An 18,002-nucleotide genomic window follows, 5' to 3' on the forward strand; every position below is an offset into this window, starting at 1 on the left:
AGGCTGGAAGTGAACTCGGACCTTTAATGTAATTTTTCCAGTGTGATTGCCTTGTCAGCAAATAGTTTGATGGCATGGTTATTGCCAAACCAGCTGCTGACACTGCCTGTATTTGCAATCACAATGGAAACAATAACATTAAAGGTCCTGTTAGCTTCTAGTCTACTCAGATTTTTGTCAATCAAGCCCTGATGAAGGTAGCACCCTTGGACCCCCAGAACGCATTGGATACTTTTTGGATTGTCCCCTTGACTTTTATTGGAACAAAGTTGTATCTGGACCTTTTAACAGCGGTGTGTTGCTTCAATTTCCATTTTTGCAACAATACACTACAAGCCAAAGAGACTTTGGAGATCCTTTTGGGGTGTAGAAGTCACCTCCCCAGCAGTCAGATCATTTACATCAGCATGAATACTCTAAGATAGCAGTACCAGTGAGATAACCCTATGGGTCCCGCTCTATTTTTCCAATTTCCTTGGCTGGTTATGCATTTCAGGTGGAAGCATTGGATGTGTGGTTTGTGCTAAAGGAAAAGATCCATATTTATTCAGAGCTTTTAACTTGCCAGCCTCGCCATCAGGACACCATCCATGCCTGTTCAGTGCAGACCACATGAACAGTGCCCAGGAATGTATCTCATGACCAGCCAACAGAAGTAGACCAGAACAACAATTTCTTCAAGAATGTTCTTTCAACACTGAGACCTCACCTCCCTCATTGCTTCATGGATTCTTGTGGAACAGGAAAAGCTTTTACACAATAACCATCATGTTCATCTATAAAGAGTTCCACTCTCCTCTATACATGTCAATGAGCACTGGTAATTGACTCAACAAAAAATAAATAAATAAAGCCGACTCCATCAAAAACATATTTTTGGTTAGAGTGCGAAGGGGTTAGAACCTCAATCATATTTTTGCCCTTGCTGGGGAGATTTTACTTCATGTCCTGGTGACCACGCAGAAAGTGAGGTGATCTCCCCCATTGGACTAGGACAGCAATAAAAGCATAATGGAGGTGCGTCTGCTATTGTTATCGGTAACACTTCCAACATATCTAAGTTGTGAACCCAAGTGTGAGAACTGAGACAATGAACATTCCGGAATCTTTGGTTTGTTTTGTTTATTGTATTTTGGGTATGGGAGAAGGAAATGAGTGGGATACTCCTCTGGCTCTTCTAGGCTTAACTGGGACACTGTACAGAAAAATGGCCGTTTGCGCTGTCTTAACGCCAGCTGAATGCCGGCCAACGCTTCCTGGCACTTAAGGATACTGACTTGCTGAATAGTGCTAGAACTTAAACTTTAACTTGTTTGTTAACTCAGAAGATCCAGGACTGTAAAACACTTGACTCCTGACACTCGATTTAGCTCAAAAGTCACTGAACAGCTCCCTCCAGCCCTTCACTGGCTGAGGCAGCTCCTTGTCACTGCTTGTGCTACTGCAACTCTTAACTCTGTACACTGCACACTGTACACTGACTCTTCAGGGCCCAACCGTTGGTGCCCCCTTTACACTTTAGGGTCCTCTGACTGGGTGCCCCCTTTAACACTTCAGGGTCCTCTGACTAGGTACCCCTTCTAACACTTCAGCGTCCTCTGACTAGGCACCCCCTTTACAGATAGCTGACTCCTGGATCCCTGGGACCTTCAATGGAGTGGTCCCCTCTACACTAGGCAGACCCCCACGGGCTGTTCACAGTACTCACGACCTTGGCAGGCTTTTTTGGAACTGAACCCCTCTTCCTCCACTGGTCCTTGGCACACCTGATCCCCTCTGCAGCTCAACACAGCACTCTATGGATTCCCAGGCCACCACCCGAGACTCCAGATCCTTCTGACAGGAGGAGAGACAGCTGTACTATCCCTCCTGGGACTCTGCTTCCCGCCAAAGATGCTGCGTCATGCGTTCCCTCCACTACAGGCCTGAGTGTGTCTCTGATTGGGTTTCCTCCACTGCCCAATGAGAATTCTCTCATGGAGCCAGTGGGGGGGCTCCCCTCTCAGCAGACACACCTGGGAGACATGACAGCCAGCTGAAATCATGGGCCTGCTGTTAGGCAGCAATGGCCCACAATACTTTGTCACTGACTGTACCTTTGCCATACATTTTGTTGACTTCCTGTCTTGGAGACCAAACAGGAAGTGAAAAAATTTCTTCCAATGGCTATGAAAGCTGCTATAAATCAACTGATTTAACCATTTCCCATATGTGGGTACATAAACCTGACAGTTGATTTTGTGTTAAAAGTGTAAGCTTGTATGTAGACTTTTTCTTGCAAATAAAATGTGGCACATGCCAGCTGCATTAGGTCCCTTGCATAGTGTGTGCTGTTTAACTAGTTCAAATGACTAATTTACTGCTGAGCCACCTGACATTTCACAGCTAAGTGGTTTTCAAACCCCAGATCGTTACAGATTGCTTGGTATGCTAGTTCTTGGTCAATTAACGCTGTTTCAGTCATTTTTGTCACAGAGATTATGTGCTGGGACAGAATCAGCTGTCTAGGAACGGCTTAAATAAGCCCATATTTTCTACGTTGTTGAAGTGATTACTAATCTTATATCTAGTGCAGCAAATTGGACAGGGGCCACTGGAGACCCGGTGTTATGATTTAGCCATTGCTTCACGTCTTTGCTTTGCTTGTACAAATTTGTGTAACTGTTATCTGTGTGCTGCATCGATACAGTTTAGTTTTTACTAGAAATAAGTGGCCTAATTTATTTCTACTCCTTGATATACAGTATCTCAGAAAAAATGAGTACACCCCTCACAATTTTGTAAATATTTTATATCTTTTCATGTGACAACACTGAAGAAATTACACTTTGCTACAATGTAAAGTAGTGAGTGTACAGCTTGTATAACAGTGTAAATTTGCTGTCCCCTCAAAATAACTCAACAGACAGCCAATAATGTCTAAACCGCTAGCAACAAAAGTGAGGACACCCCTAAGTGAAAATGTACAAATTGGGCCCAAAGTGTCAATATTTTGTGTGTCCACCATTATTTTCCAGCACTGCCTAATCCCTCTTGGGCATGGAGTTCACCAGAGCTTCACAGGTTTCCCCTGGAGTCCTCTTCCACTCCTCCATGAAGACATCACTGAGCTGCTGGATGTTAGAAACCTTGCGCTCCTCCACCTTCCGTTTGAGGATGCCCCACAGATGCTCAATAGGGTTTAGGTCTGGAGACACGCATCGCCTTTATCCTCATCTTCTTTAGCAAGGCAGTGGTCGTCTTGGAGCTGTGTTTGGGGTCGATATCATGTTGGAATACTGCCCTGCAGTCCAGTCTCCAAAGGGAGGAGATCATGCTCTGCTTCAGTATGTCACAGTACATGTTGGCATTCATGATTCCTCAATTAACTGTAGCTCCCCAGTGCCTTCAGCACTCATGCAGCCCCAGACCTTGACACTCCCACCACCATGCTTGACTGTAGGCAAGACACACTTGTCTTTGTACTCAACACCTGGTTGCCACACCACACGCTTGACCCCATCTGAACCAAATAAATTTATCTTGGTCTCATCAGACCACAGGACATGGTTCCAGTAATCCATGTCCTTGGTCTGCTTGTCTTCAGCAAACTGTTTGCGTGCTTTCTTGTGCATCGTCTTTAGAAGAGGCTTCCTTCTGGGACGACAGCCATGCAGACCTATTTGATGCAGTGTGCGGCGTATGATCTGAGCACTGATAGGCTGACCCCCCACCCCTTCAACTTCTACAGCAATTCTGGCAGCACACAAACGTCTATTTCCCAAAGACAACCTCTGGATAAGATGCTGAGCACGTGCACTCAACCTCTTTGGTCAACCAAGGGGAGGCCTGTTCTGAGTGGAACCTGTCCTGTTAAACTGCTGTATGGTCTTGGCCACTGTGCTGCAGCTTAGTTTCAGGGTCTTGCTAATCGTCTTATAGCCTAGGCCATCTTTATGTAGAGCAACAATTCTTTTTTTCAGATCCTCAGAGAGTTCTTTGCCATGAGGTGTCATGTTGAACTTCCAGTGACCAGTATAAGAAAATGGGAGTAATAACACCAAATTTAACACACCCGCTCCCCAATTCACACCTGAGACCTTGTAACACTAATGAGTCACATGACACTGCAGAGGGAAAATGGCTAATTGGGCTCAATTTGAACATTATCACTTAGGGGTGTACTACTCACTTTTGTTGCCAGTGGTTTAGACATTACTGGCTATGTGTTGAGTTATTTTGAGGGGACAGCAAATTTACACTGTTATACAAGCTGTACACTCACTACTTTACATTGTAGCAAAGTGTCATTTCTTCAGTGTTGTCACATGAAAAGCTATAATAAAATATTTACAAAAATGTGAGGGGTGTACTCACTTTTGTGGGATACTGTATATTTAGAGCAGTCAGACGTGGAATGTACTACATGGAGCTTGCCTACATGTTTTGCGGTACAGGCTGCTTTTCAGGGCTTTTTTCCCCATGTCTGACTCAACAAATCTAATATACACAAACAAAGCAAACATAATCAATATATACATCATAATACATATTAAAAATATACAAACCCAATTCCAAAAAAGTTTGGACACTGTACAAATTGTGAGTAAAAAAGGAATGGACTAATTTACAAATCTCATAAACTTATATTTTATTCACAATATAATATAGATAACATATCAGATGTTGAAAGTGAGACATTTTGAAATGTCATGCCAAATATTGGCTCATTTTGGATTTCATGAGAGCTACACATTCTAAAAAAGTTGGGACAGGTAGCAATAAGAGGCCGGAAAAGTTAAATGTACATATAAGGAACAGCTGGAGGACCAAATTTGCAACTTATTAGGTCAATTGGCAACATGATTGGGTATAAAAAGAGCCTCTCAGAGTGGCAGTGTCTCTCAGAAGTCAAGATGTGCAGAGGATCACCAACTCCCCCAATGCTGCGGCGAAAAATAGTTAAGTAATATCATAAAGGAGTTTCTCAAAAATTGAAAAGAGTCTGAAGATATCATCATCTACAGTGCATAATATCACCCAAAGATTCAGAGAATCTGGAACAATCTCTGTGCGTAAGGGTCAAGGCCGGAAAACTATACCGGATGCCCGTAATCTTCGGGCCCTTAGACGGCACTGCATCACATACAGGAATGATACTGTAATGGAAATCACAACATGGGCACAGGAATATTTCCAGAAAACATTTTCGGTGAACACACTCCACCGAGCCATTTGCCGGCTAAAACTCTATAGGCCAAAAAAGAAGCCAAATCTAAACATGATCCAGCAGGGGTTTTCTCTGGGCCAAGGCTCATATAAAATGGACTGTGGCAAAGTGTAAAACTGTTCTGTGGTCAGATGAATCAAAATTTGAAGTTCTTTTTGGAAAACTGGGATGCCATGTCATCCGGACTAAAGAGGACAAGGCCAACCCAAGTTGTTCTCAGCGCTCAGTTCAGAAGCCTGCATCTCTGATGGTATGGGGTTGCATGAGGGCGTGTGACATGGGCAGCTTACACATCTGGAAAGGCACCATCAATGCTGAAAGGTATATCCAAGTTCTAGAACAACATATGCTCCCATTCAGACATCGTCTCTTTCAGGGAAGACCTTCAATTATGACAATTATGCCAGACCACATACTGCATCAATTACAACATCATGGCTGTGTAGAAGGAGGATCCGGGTACTGAAATGGCCAGCCTGCAGTCCAGATCTTTCACCCATAGAAAACATTTGGCGCATCATAAGGAGGAAGTTGCGACAAAGAAGACCTAAGACAAGTGAGCAACTAGAAGCCTGTATTAGACAAGAATGGGACAGCATTCCTATTTCTAAACTTGAGCAACTTGTCTCCTCAGTCCCCAGACATTTACAGACTTTTATAAAAGAAGAGGGGATCCCACACAGTGGTAAACATGGCCTTGTCCCAACTTTTTTGAGATGTGTTGCTGCCATGAAATTTAAAATCCACTTATTTTTCCTTTAAAATTATACATTTTCTCAGTTTAAACATTTGATATGTCATCTATGTTGTATTCTGAATAAAATATTGAAATTTGAAACTTCCTCCTCATTGCTTTCTGTTTTTATTCACAATTTGTACAGTGTCCCAACTTTTTTGGAATCGGGTTTGTACATTGCCCTATCCAATGATGTGAAGGGGAACAGAAAAAAATGTTTCCAATATCTTAATGAATCTATGTCATGAAGAATTAAGGCAGTTCTGAAAGCAAAAGGGGGGGGGGGGTCCAACCCGGTACTAGCAAGGTGTACCTAATAAAGTGGCCGGTGAGTGTATATTTCACATTATTGCAGAGGGGAACACACTTATGTAAAACATTTTACTTTATTTGAACAGTGAATTGCTACACGTTCAAACGCTCTTTTCTTGGGGACAGTTTCCCTCCCAAGCTTTCAGAAAATGGGCCTGTTTAGGTGTCCGGCAGAGGCGGTTATTGGTTTGCTGCCTCTTCACCACCTGCCTTTATGAAAGAAAAAGACATTTGGATTCCAAGAGGCGTTGCAGCATGTACCAAGTACCATACCTCTCCCCCTCTCTGCTGCTGGATTGGTATAGACCTAGCACTGTGCAGTTGCTTCTGTCTCTATGCAAGCATCTCCTTCTCTGTGCTGCATGCTAGAGGAGCTGAGCTTTGTCTGGGTCTTTGATGAGAGAAGAAGCCCCCTTTTTTTTTTCTCCTCCATGCAGCAAGCAGAAGAGGTTATCCTATCCATCCCCGGGTGTCTGCAGAATACAGAAGCCCAGAGCCTGGCGGGATCTCCACAGAGCCCTGAGATCTGATTTTTTTGGGGGGGGGATCTTGTTCCTTGATTGCCGGGATCCTTAGGAGCAGCTCCATAGAACACACACAAAGGATGCTCTGAGCAGTCGTGAATTGCCCTCTGTTCTAAGAGCAGGAAGGATTAAAGAATGAATGAAAGGCACAGCTCAGTGCAGAGAATGAGGCAGACCCTATTTCCACAATGAGGTATGGTGATCCATTCACTCCATCCTCCTGTTTTCCTGTATATTATGCATTGTCTCTTATTCCTGGTCACTTGTGCATCCTTACCCGAGTACACCTGCAACGCACACATAATGGTACTGCTGCATGCAGTCATTGGGGTGAGCCTTACCAACCCCCCCCCCCCCCCCCTATAACTTTATATAGTTTTCTATCACTTGCCTGTTTGCCTGGAACAGTAGGAAGGCGCCCCGGGCTTCTAGCAACTGCAATCATCTGTCACCCTTGTTTTATATGCTTTCTGCAGCAATCTGGTATCCTTAACTCTTTCTTTACTCCTCACAGGATGAATAAACCCTCTCGTTTTCTATCCACATTGTGCCTAAAACTGCCAGGGGGGTCAGCGGAGGGGTCTTCACCAGCTAGGCAGGAGATAGCCTGCTTATTTCATATGGCACAGAACAATGTGCAAAGTGCAGCAGCCCTTGGCAACCAATCAGGTAACTGTCTTTGATTCTCTTGATCTCTGTTACCGGATAAAAGATGGAATCCGGTTGGCCGCCATGGTTTGCTGAGCTTTTGCACAGTATTGCTGCCTAATTAAAAGGCTGACTGTGTCTTGGTGAATGAGGGGGTTGTAGGGTCAGGTCTGGGGGCAGCTTAGCATCATTAGATGAAATTGGCACCGCCACAAGGTGTAGACATTTGAAGAAGAATAATATGATGTTAATAGCCAGTAGTTTTGTTGCCAGTATTTCACAATACTGTTACTGGGACAGCCTACTGATCGATTATCTATCTATCTATCTATCTATCTATCTATCTATCTATCTATCTATCTATCTATCTATCTATCTATCTATCTATCTATCTATCTATCTATCAATATAAATATATATATTTATTGCATATAAATATATCCTATTCTATCTATCTATCTATCTGATCTCTCTCTCTCTCTCTCTCTCTATATATATATATATATATATATATATATCACATATACATATATCCTATTATCTATCTATCTATCTATCTATCTATCTATCTATCTATCTATCTATCTATCTATCTATCTATCTATCTATCTATCTATCTATCTTTCCATCTATCTTTGACTATCAGTGACATGGCTTTCTCATGTGTTCTCAGTCTTCTCTTTACTTCCTTTTTTCTCTTTATTTAAATAAACGATAGAATTTATTGCAACAAGTATATAACCTCAACAAAAGATAAACAGAAAGCAGCACACATCCTGCATAGCTAATATTGAAACCCATTGTGCCTATGTTGAGAAAATCTGGATACCCGTGGTGCATTTATCATGGGATATTATTCCACCGTGCACATAGGCCAGTTCTTATTAATGAGGTGGATCTAAAACTCTTTAGAAATGAAAAAAACTGAGTTTTAAATCTAGAATCACTTTCCTTGCACAAACTAGATTCTGGTGATCATTGTTTAACTTTTATCAACACCAAACTGTGTTTTAAGACCTGAGACCACTAGTAGACCCTGGTTAGCCTTGCAGGCTTCAGCCACATAGATCAGGGTTTCTTAACAAGGGTTTTGTGGATCCCTGGGGTTCCTCCTGAGGTTGCTAGGGGTTCCTTGAGCAATGGGCAATTTCTGCCTCTTAGATAAGTTCAGATAAGTTCCCAATAACACCATTGTACCTTTTAGCTATCTGTAAGGGGATAATTCTTTCCAATGATGACAAGAGTAAGGAGCATTCTTCCCACTGACTGTCACACTAATGTGTTATGAGTTGTAGATTTTTTTATTTATAGTAGGGGTTCCCCAAGACCAGAAATTTATTTCAAGGGTTCTTCTCTGTTGAAAAGGTTGAGAAAGGCTGCCATAGAGAGTTAAGATCACTTATTGATGGTACTGGTCCCCTGCCTTGTATCTGAGTGATCCTACTACAAAAGGAGACCCAGAATCGAGCACTGCAGTTCAGTTTTTTTGTGAGTGAGCTGGGCTGGCTGGGTGGGGGATTTTATTTTGAAGGGGTTTTTTGGCCGAGTGTCATTCAGAGGTTACTGGTCTTCCACCAGTATACCACCAATATTTAAAAAAAAAAAATATTTCAGACATCAGTTGCATATTACTGCGTCTAATGGTATATGATCTTCTACAGAAATCTCATAAATGATGTGCAGGAAAGAAGTTTAAATAACACCAATGTGGCTTCTGGTTATATTTAAAGGCAACGCATTTCTACCCCACTTGATATCCTTTGCAAAAGCAAATTAAAAGACTGCCATTCACCAAACAAACAAAAAAGCGTGAAAGATCTGTTGTGATACTCTCTACTTTATTTTCAGAAGCTTCCAAGCCTGAATCCAAACTACAGTTAGTGGTATTCGTGTCACTTCTCTGTGCATCCTTTTTCAAAATCTGTTAGCTTCCGATGTTGGTGGAAGGACTGTTGGTTTTTTACCCCTATTAGACCTCTAAATGTGAAATCAGCGGTGTATTGGAAAGTATTATTGTATTATTTCCCACTCTGCCACTTTTAATTTTAAAGATGTGGTATACTGAAACATCACTGTAACTATGCAAAAATGCTATGATATATATATATATATATATATATATATATATATATATATACATATTTCTAAAAGCAGTTAATTTATGCATTATGGCATTGTTCATTGGATTGCAGCTATGACATGTATTCTAATAGATATAGAACTCCAACTGGGGCCCCACAATGTCCCTCTAGGGGTAACCAGGTCATTGGTGTAGTAGATTCCACACTTGGGGCTCCAGAACAAGGGCACATTGATCTTTTAGTCCAAAAAGAATGACATACTGGCACTTGCAGTCAACAAGAGAAGGACCATTGATCCTTGGGCTACCATAAAATTATTTTTTGACACCTAAGATTCTAGAAAAATGGCCCATTTATCTCCGAGCCCTAGAACACTGACACATTGACACCTTACATCCTAGAACTATGGTACACTAACGCTTGGGCTTATGGAACAATGTGTCTCCACTTTTATGAACTGGAACAGCATACTCACTCCTAAGGTTCTGAAACAATAGTACATGGACAATTGGGGCCCCAGAACTATGGCACTCTAGCACTTGAAGTACCAAATAAATTTGAGACTGATAACTGTGGTTTCAGAGCAATGGCACGTTTGCATTTGAGGATAAAAGAACAGTTCATACCCTCTTACGGTTTTGGAAGCCTAGTGACCTGAGCAGTTGTAGAACAATGACAATTTGACACTCAGAGTTCTGGAAAAATGGCCCAATAATCTTTGGGTCCCAGAAGAAGGACACACTGGCACTTACAGTAAATAAACAACGGTCCATTGACCCATGGGCTTCCAGAAAAAATATAGTTGTTCCACTTATCTCCTGGTTCCACAGCAATGACACTTTAGATCCTAGAATTATGCTACATCGACATTTGGGATTCTAGAGCAATGGCATTAGGACACGTGTGGTCTTAGAACAGTGGTACGCTGACAATTGGGGATAACAGAAGTATGGTGCAATAACCCTTTGAGTTCTAGAACAATGACGTTTATATATCTGATTTTGAAACAGTGACATATTGACACTTGGGGATCACAGAAGTATGGTGCAGTAAGCCTTTACGTTCTAGAACAATTACATTTAAGCCTGTGATCTTAGAACAATTGCACATGGGCACTTTGGGGTCCCAGAACTATAACATTGTAACACTTATGATCCTTGGAAAATTCAATAACCATTGAGTTCTAGAACAATGACATTCAAGAACATGTGATCTTAGCACCATGGTGCATAGATAGTTGGGGGTCCCAGAACAATAACATTGTAACCTTGAAAAATGTCACAATATTTATTTTTCCAGAATAATAGCATATTGACTCTTGGGGTCCCAGGACAGCGACACACTGACACTTTGGGGGAGATTTACTAAAACTGGTGCAGCTGTGCATAGTAACCAATCAGCTTCTAGGTCTTATTTGCAAAGCTTAATTAAACAAGCTGAAGTTGGAAGCTGATTGGTTACTATGCACAGCTGCACCAGATTCTGTGTGCACCAATTTTAGTAAATCTCCCTCTTTTGGGTCTTAGAACAATGACATGAAGATTTGGGTGTTCCAGCACATTGACAAACTGACACTTTATCAGTGAAATGCCACAATTAACTTTGGCAAGTTATGATAATGGTACACACACTCTTAGCTCCAGGAGTTTTAAGAAATACCATAATAATGCCATACTATATCTATGACTTATAGACCAAAACCAATAAGATTTTAAATTTAGTCTTCAACTTCACAAAAAAATGTTGTTAATGTCAACCGCAATCTCTAGAATAGGGTGCACCCACAAAACTTTATAGCAGCCTTTCTCAACCTTTTTACCTTAGGATAACCTTTGACATTATTTTCAGGAAAACCACTGATAGAACCAGTACATATGGGATCAGTGGGAAAAATACCCCTTACATCGGCGGTTAATAGGAAGAATGCCCCCCCTTAGTGTTGGTGAGAATGCCACCGTTCTAGACAGCTAAAGAAGATAATTGATGTCTTACCAATGGCTCATTCAAGTGCCATTGGCACCAGATCTATGCAAGCACCACCAAATAGAAGAACAATCAGATATAACTTAAGGAACCCATGGAAACCTCTGGAGAAATCTTAGCCTCCCACAGAGCCCTGGTTGAGAATGGCTGCTTTATAGTATTCCCCAAAATACAAAATTTTAATGCTTCAGTTTTCTGACCTCTGCCAACTCTGCAGTACGAGATACAGAACATCCTTATGTTATTCAAATTGACAGGAGGAAGCATTATATTTTTGGACTATGAATTTTGCAAGATTCTATGTAATTTAGCTGAAACTTCCTTTGCTTCAGCAGGTGTAGGATATAAAAATATGTAATATGCGCATTGATTTATTGCAGATTATATTACTACAATTTCAAGTGTAATGTAATATTCACCTTGTTTCAGATACAGTGTCCAGGTACAATTATTCTTCTAGCTGTGTTTAGAGGGACTCTATATAATCTGGCATGTGAGTTGATTTCTTTTTCATTCCCGTTCCTTGGCTGTGTATGGACAGTGGGGTGCAATGCAGGCTGTGTCGCCGTGTTGCTTTGGCTTATAGAGTGCGTTTTTCTTCATCCACCTTATCATATCTCTTTCCAGCCAGCTATCGCCGGTAATGTGTTAAACGCACACAATTTATCCTGGGTGTTAAACTGGGGCCGGTGCAAGACGGACTGCTGCTGTTCGCAGTAATGATTTGGAGATGAGGAAGGAGAGAGAGTGCAGTGTCGACTTATATAACACACACAGGAGGTACATGGCACTGTAATCACATCTATAGTGCCGGGTGAACAGACTATAAGATGTAATACACCCATAACCCTCAGCAAGATGGCTCTGCATTACAAGCCTGGAATGCAAATCGTGGCCCAAGCGTAGAGAATCTGCTTTTACACACATGGCTGGTGAACAATAACAATATGCTGTAGATCTTTTTAACAATACGAGTATACATTGCTGGGCATAGCTATACTTTTTGTTTTAAGCTTTCATTTTGAATATATGCTTTGTGGATGCTGCATGCAAGCTGATAAAGTGTTTCCATATATTGAGACTTTGCAGTTCTTGGTGTCAATCCTTTTATTGTAGGGTGTGCTTATGGAGTAACTGTGATAGGGCCCCTAAGTTCAGGGGGCCCATAAGTGTTTACTGATTATCACTGTTTACTGGTCTTGTTCAGACAATATACACTAATATATTAATTGAATATACTAATAATTGAAAATGTCCAAATTGGGCCTAATTAGCCATTTTCCCTCCCCGGTGTTACAAGGTCTCAGGTGTGAATGGGGAGCAGGTGTGTTAAATTTCATGTTATCGCTCTCACACTGGTCACTGGAAGTTCAACATGGCACCTCATGGCAAAGAACTGTCAGAGGATCTGAAAAAAAGAATTGTTGCTCTACATAAAGATGGCCTAGGCTATAGGAGATTGCCAAGACCCTGAAACTGAGCTGCAGCACAGTGGCCAGGACCATACAGCAGTTTAACAGGACAGGTTCCACTCAGAACAGGCCTCGCCATGGTCGAGTTGAGTGGTGCATGTGCTCGGCGTCATATCCAGAGATTGTCTTTGGGAAATAGATGTATGAGTGCTGCCAGCATTGCTGCAGAGGTTGAAGGGGTGGGGGGTCAACCTGTCAGTGCTCAGACCATACGCCGCACACTGCATCAAATTGGTCTGCATGGCTGTCATCCCAGAAGGAAGCCTCTTCTAAAGATGCTGCACAAGAAAGCCCACAAATAGTTTGCTTAAGACAAGCAGACTAAGGACATGGATTACTGGAACCATGTCCTGTGGTCTGATGAGACCAAGATAAACATATTTGGTTTAGATGGTGTCAAGCATGTGTGGCGGCAACTAGGTACAAATACAACTGTGTCTTGCCTACAGTTAAGCATGGTGGTGGGAGTGTCATGGTCTGGGGCTGCAAAAGTGCTGCCAGCACTGGGGAGCTACAGTTCATTGAGGGAACCATAAATGCCAACATGTACTGGGACATACTGAAGCAGAGCATGATCTCCTCCCTTCGGAGACTGGGCAGCAGGGCAGTATTCCAACATGATAACGACCCCAAACACACCTCCAAGACGACCACTGCTTTGCTAAAGAAGCTGAGGGTAAAGGTGATGGACTGGTCAAGCATTTCTCCAGACATAAACCCTATTGAGCACCTGTGGGGCCTCCTCAAAATGAAGGTAGAACAGCACAAGGTCTCTAACATCCACCAGCTCCGTGATGTCATCATGGATGAGTGGAAGAGGACTACTGTGGCATTCCGTGAAGCTCTGGTGAACTCCATGCCCAAGAGGCAGTGCTGGAAAATAATGGTGGCCACAAAAAATATTGACACTTGTTCCTGTTCCTACTCTTTTCCTTTTTCAATAAACTTTGATTGCAAAAAAAAAAGAACAAAATATTGACACTTTGGACCAAATTTGGACTTTTTTAAATAGGGGTGTACTCACCTTTGTTGCCAGCGGACATTAGATATTAATGGCTGTGTGTTGAGTTATTTTGAGGGGACAGCAAATTTACACTGTTATACAAGCTGTACACTCACTACTTTACATTGTAGCAAAGTGTAATTTCTTCAGTGTTGTCACATGAAAAGATATAATAAAATGTTTACAAAAATGTGAGGGGTGTACTCACTTTTGTGAGATACTGTATACCATTCTCTGTAAATCCTAGAGATGGTTGTGTGTGAAAATCCCAGTAGATCAGCAGATTTTGAAATACTCAGACCAGCCCGTCTGACACCAACAACCATGCCACGTTCAAAGTCACTTAAATCCCCTTTCTTCCCCATTCGGATGCTCGGTTTGAATATCAGCAAATTACGTTCACCACGTCTAGATGCCTAAATGCATTGAGTCACTGCCATGTGATTGGCTGATTACCAATTTGTGTTACCTAGCAATTAAACAGGTGTACCCAATAAAGTGGCTGGTGAGTGTATATAGACCGAAAAGTGAAATCCAGCCTTCCCCACATTTTTGCACTGTTGTATAGGCCCCTCTCGAGTTCTGAAATTGCTTACTCCGCTCACTGTGAACGTCTTCAAAAAAATATGTATACTATATAGAGTGAAAAGCTGCTACATCCCTGATTTAGTAAATCCATTCTTTTTACTCTCCCATTGGGTCTTTAATGCAGCTGAAAGGGGAAAAAAAAGACATATACAGTGGAGAAAATATTTATTTGATCCCCTGTAGATTTTGTAAGTGTGCCCACTTACAAAGAAATGAAGAGTCTATAATTATCATAGGTGTATTTTAAATGATAGAGACAGAATATCAACCAAAAATCCAGGAAAAACACATGATACGAATGTTATAAATTGAGTTGCAGTTCAGTGAGTAAAATAGGTATTTGATCCCCAAGCAAAACATGACTTAGTACTTTGGTGGAGAAGCTTTGTTGGCAAGCACAGAGGTAAGATGTTTCTTGTAGTTTACCAGGTTTGCACATATCTCGGGAGGGATTTTGGTCTACTCTTCTTTACAGATCTTCTCTAAATCCTTAAGGTTTCCTGGATGTCGCTTGGCAACTTGAAGTTTCAGTTCCCTCCATAAATTTTCTATAGGATTAAGATCTGGAGACTGGCTAGACTACTCCATGATCTTAATACGCTTCTTCTTGAGCCACTTCTTTGGTGCCTTGGCGGTATGTTTTGGGTCATTGTCATGCTGGAAGATCCAATCACGACCCATGGTCAGTGTTCTGACTGAGGGAAGAAGGTTCTCATCCAAGGTTTTACAATACATAGCTCCATCAATGCGGCAAAGTTGGCCTGTACCTTTAGCAGAGAAAAAGCCCCAAGGCATAATGTTTCCACCTCCGTCCTTGACTGTAGGGATGGTGTTCTTAGGGTCATAGGCAGCATTTTTGCTCCAAACACTGCGAATCAAGTTAATGCCAAAGAGCTCAATTTTGGTCTCTGAAATCTGCCAATGAACATCTATTAGAAGGATTGGGAGAAAGTGCTGTGATCAGCTGAGACCAAAATTGAGGTCTTTGGCATTACCTCGACTCGCTGTGTTTGGAGGAAGAAAAATTTCCTGACCTCAACCCGATAGAAAACCTTTGGGATAAATGGAGTGGAGACCAGGCCTTCTCATCTTATAAATTCCCTTCTGGAAGAACGGTCAAACATTCCCATAGACACACTCCTAAACCTTGTGGACAGCCTTCCCAGAAGAGTTGAAGCTGGTATAGCTGCAAAGGGTGGGCCAACTCAATATTGAACCCTGACTAAGACTTGGAAGCCATTAAAGTTCATGTGCGTGTAAAGGCAGGCGCCCCGATACTTTTGACAATATAGTGTATGTTCAACCCCCTGCAGGCACTCCCACCAGGCATAATCTTTCCTGCATTGCTTAGAGAAGCACAAAGACCCAGCGATGAAGTCCCTGGAACTAAAATAAGATATGTAATGAAAACAGAGAGGTTTTATTAAAATTTTTATTAGCATTATGTTTAGGGAAAGGAGGAACCAGAGAAAGAAAATTAGAAGCAGATTACATTTCAGCTTTAAGCAGTACTGTTTCCTAAACATGCCAGTTTCTGATTTATTGTAGTCATATAATAGTAGATTCAGAAGATCACATAGAAAGAGCAAAAGAAACATGCTGGAAGAACTAGAGCATGTATAAACTTTCATCTGTTCTTCTGAAGGTGCAGAATTTCTAAAGTCTTTTGAATTGCCTTTTATGTTCTGAATAGAAAGGGACAGATATTTTATATGGTCGTTTTGAGAAATGTTGCAATAGCATTTTTCAATTTTGAGAGAAATTCGTCGACCTTAAAAAATGTAAATATTTTTGCATCTAAATGCATTGCCCAACTTGTTTTATTCATCTTGACATTGCTTGAGTATATCAGGTTAGCCCTTCATATGGTTACTGGTAATCCAGTGTTGTAGGAGCACTAATTACCAAAATTCTGCAGGCTAGGTAGTCCCAGCTCCACCCATATTGCTCTGCAGTTATAGATGCAAATGAGGCAACCCAAATATGTACACGTCTGATCAATCAAAATGCATTAATGCCCCTCGAACTGTAGTAAGGCTGAAAATACCCTATATAATCTGATTGTACAATTTCCTTTAGATCTTACATCAGCTACGTAGTACAAGAGCCTGTCTTGGTATTACTAGAATGGTTTGTCCTCACATAACATCATTTTGGTGAATCTATACAAAATTGTACATAGATGGTATGATGTATGGCCAGCTGAATTCCCACATGCAGTTTGAAAGCAATGCTCAATGGGAAGCAGTGGGGAAATTAAAAATAACTCACCTTCCAGTAAAACGAATACTGCCAACAAAAATCTAAAGCTGTCACACCAAAGTGTAGGCTCCTCTGGATGACTATATACCACCACTGTTGTCCTGCAGAATGTCTGTGGACCCCAGAGACCCATTACACAGCTATAGAAACAACAACCGGCTTTTTACTCATTGGTTCAGTCCTGCCCAGGGCTTTTTTTAACGGGAACGCGGGGGAACGCAGTTACGGCACCTCTAGTACTGAATGTACTGTATGTAATGACAATGGGTGCTGGGGTGTGCTGGAGGAGCTATCGATGCTCACTGCTGGGGGATCTATTGTTGATGGAGGGGATCTTTTTTGCATGTTGATCTATTTTTGCTGAGGACGTCTGTTGTTTCTGTTTGCTGGGGGGGGGGTGCTTATGTTGCTGGGGGGGTCAATTGTTGCTTGTCTTTTGCTATTGAGGGTGGGTTCTATTGATACTTGCTGCTGGGAGATCTGTTGCATGGTGCTCAAGGTCTATTGCTGGGCTGGGGTGGTATTTTTTTGCAGGGGTCCATTGATGCTGAGGGACATCTATTGTTGCTGGGGGGGGGGGGGTCTATTCTTGCCATACAAATTACTTAGCACCACAAAATGGTACTTGGCTCTGTATTCTCTAAAAGGAGCGGTACTGAGAGGTGCGTGGGGAGTGGAATCAAGAAACAGTGCTTGGAGGTGGGTAAGGGGCAGAGACAATAATTGACTCCGAAAGGGGGAGTTCCGGCACCTATTCTGTGAGAAAAAAAGCCCTGGTCCTGCCTCTCCAATTTATTGTACAATGGGTATTGGTGGATCACTGAACCCCAAGCTAAATATAATCTGGTGTAATTTCCAGTCTTATGAGGAAGCTTTGAACCATATGGGGTACCCCTATGGGTCCCCCAAGCAGTCCAAAGAAAATGTAAAGAATGAGAGCACCACAAGTTTATGATAAGTTTAGTAAAGATGTATTAATCTTATTAAAAAATCAGTAAATAAATCCAATGTATTTTGGGGGATCGCTGCTTTCCTCTCATCAGAGCTGTTAGACTGGCGTCTGCACTGATGTTATACTAATCCTTGATCCTTTGCATACATTGTCAAGGTATTTTCTTCCCATCAACGACAGCATTTAATCCCTGATAAAGTGGGGATTGTGAGCCCCCAACACGCGTTGGCTT

General features: G+C 41.8%; 1 protein-coding gene across 3 annotated transcripts in view; it reads left to right on the forward strand.

Annotated features, from left to right (window-relative positions):
* The first annotated feature begins 6,564 nt into the window (after window positions 1–6,564).
* Window positions 6,565–18,002, forward strand: part of B3GAT1 (beta-1,3-glucuronyltransferase 1) — a 104,208-nt gene continuing 92,770 nt past the window's right edge. For 2 of the 3 annotated variants that reach the window (XM_082273419.1, XM_082273417.1), the window contains exon 1: window positions 6,566–6,974. The gene's annotated coding sequence lies outside the window, so the exon portion shown is untranslated. Of the gene's footprint in view, window positions 6,975–18,002 lie in introns of all 3 variants that reach the window. The other variant, XM_082273418.1, reaches the window with a different exon arrangement.

The sequence above is a fragment of the Pelophylax lessonae genome (genome assembly GCF_965119305.1).
Source record: "Pelophylax lessonae genome assembly, chromosome: 12".
Lineage (NCBI taxonomy): Eukaryota > Metazoa > Chordata > Amphibia > Anura > Ranidae > Pelophylax > Pelophylax lessonae.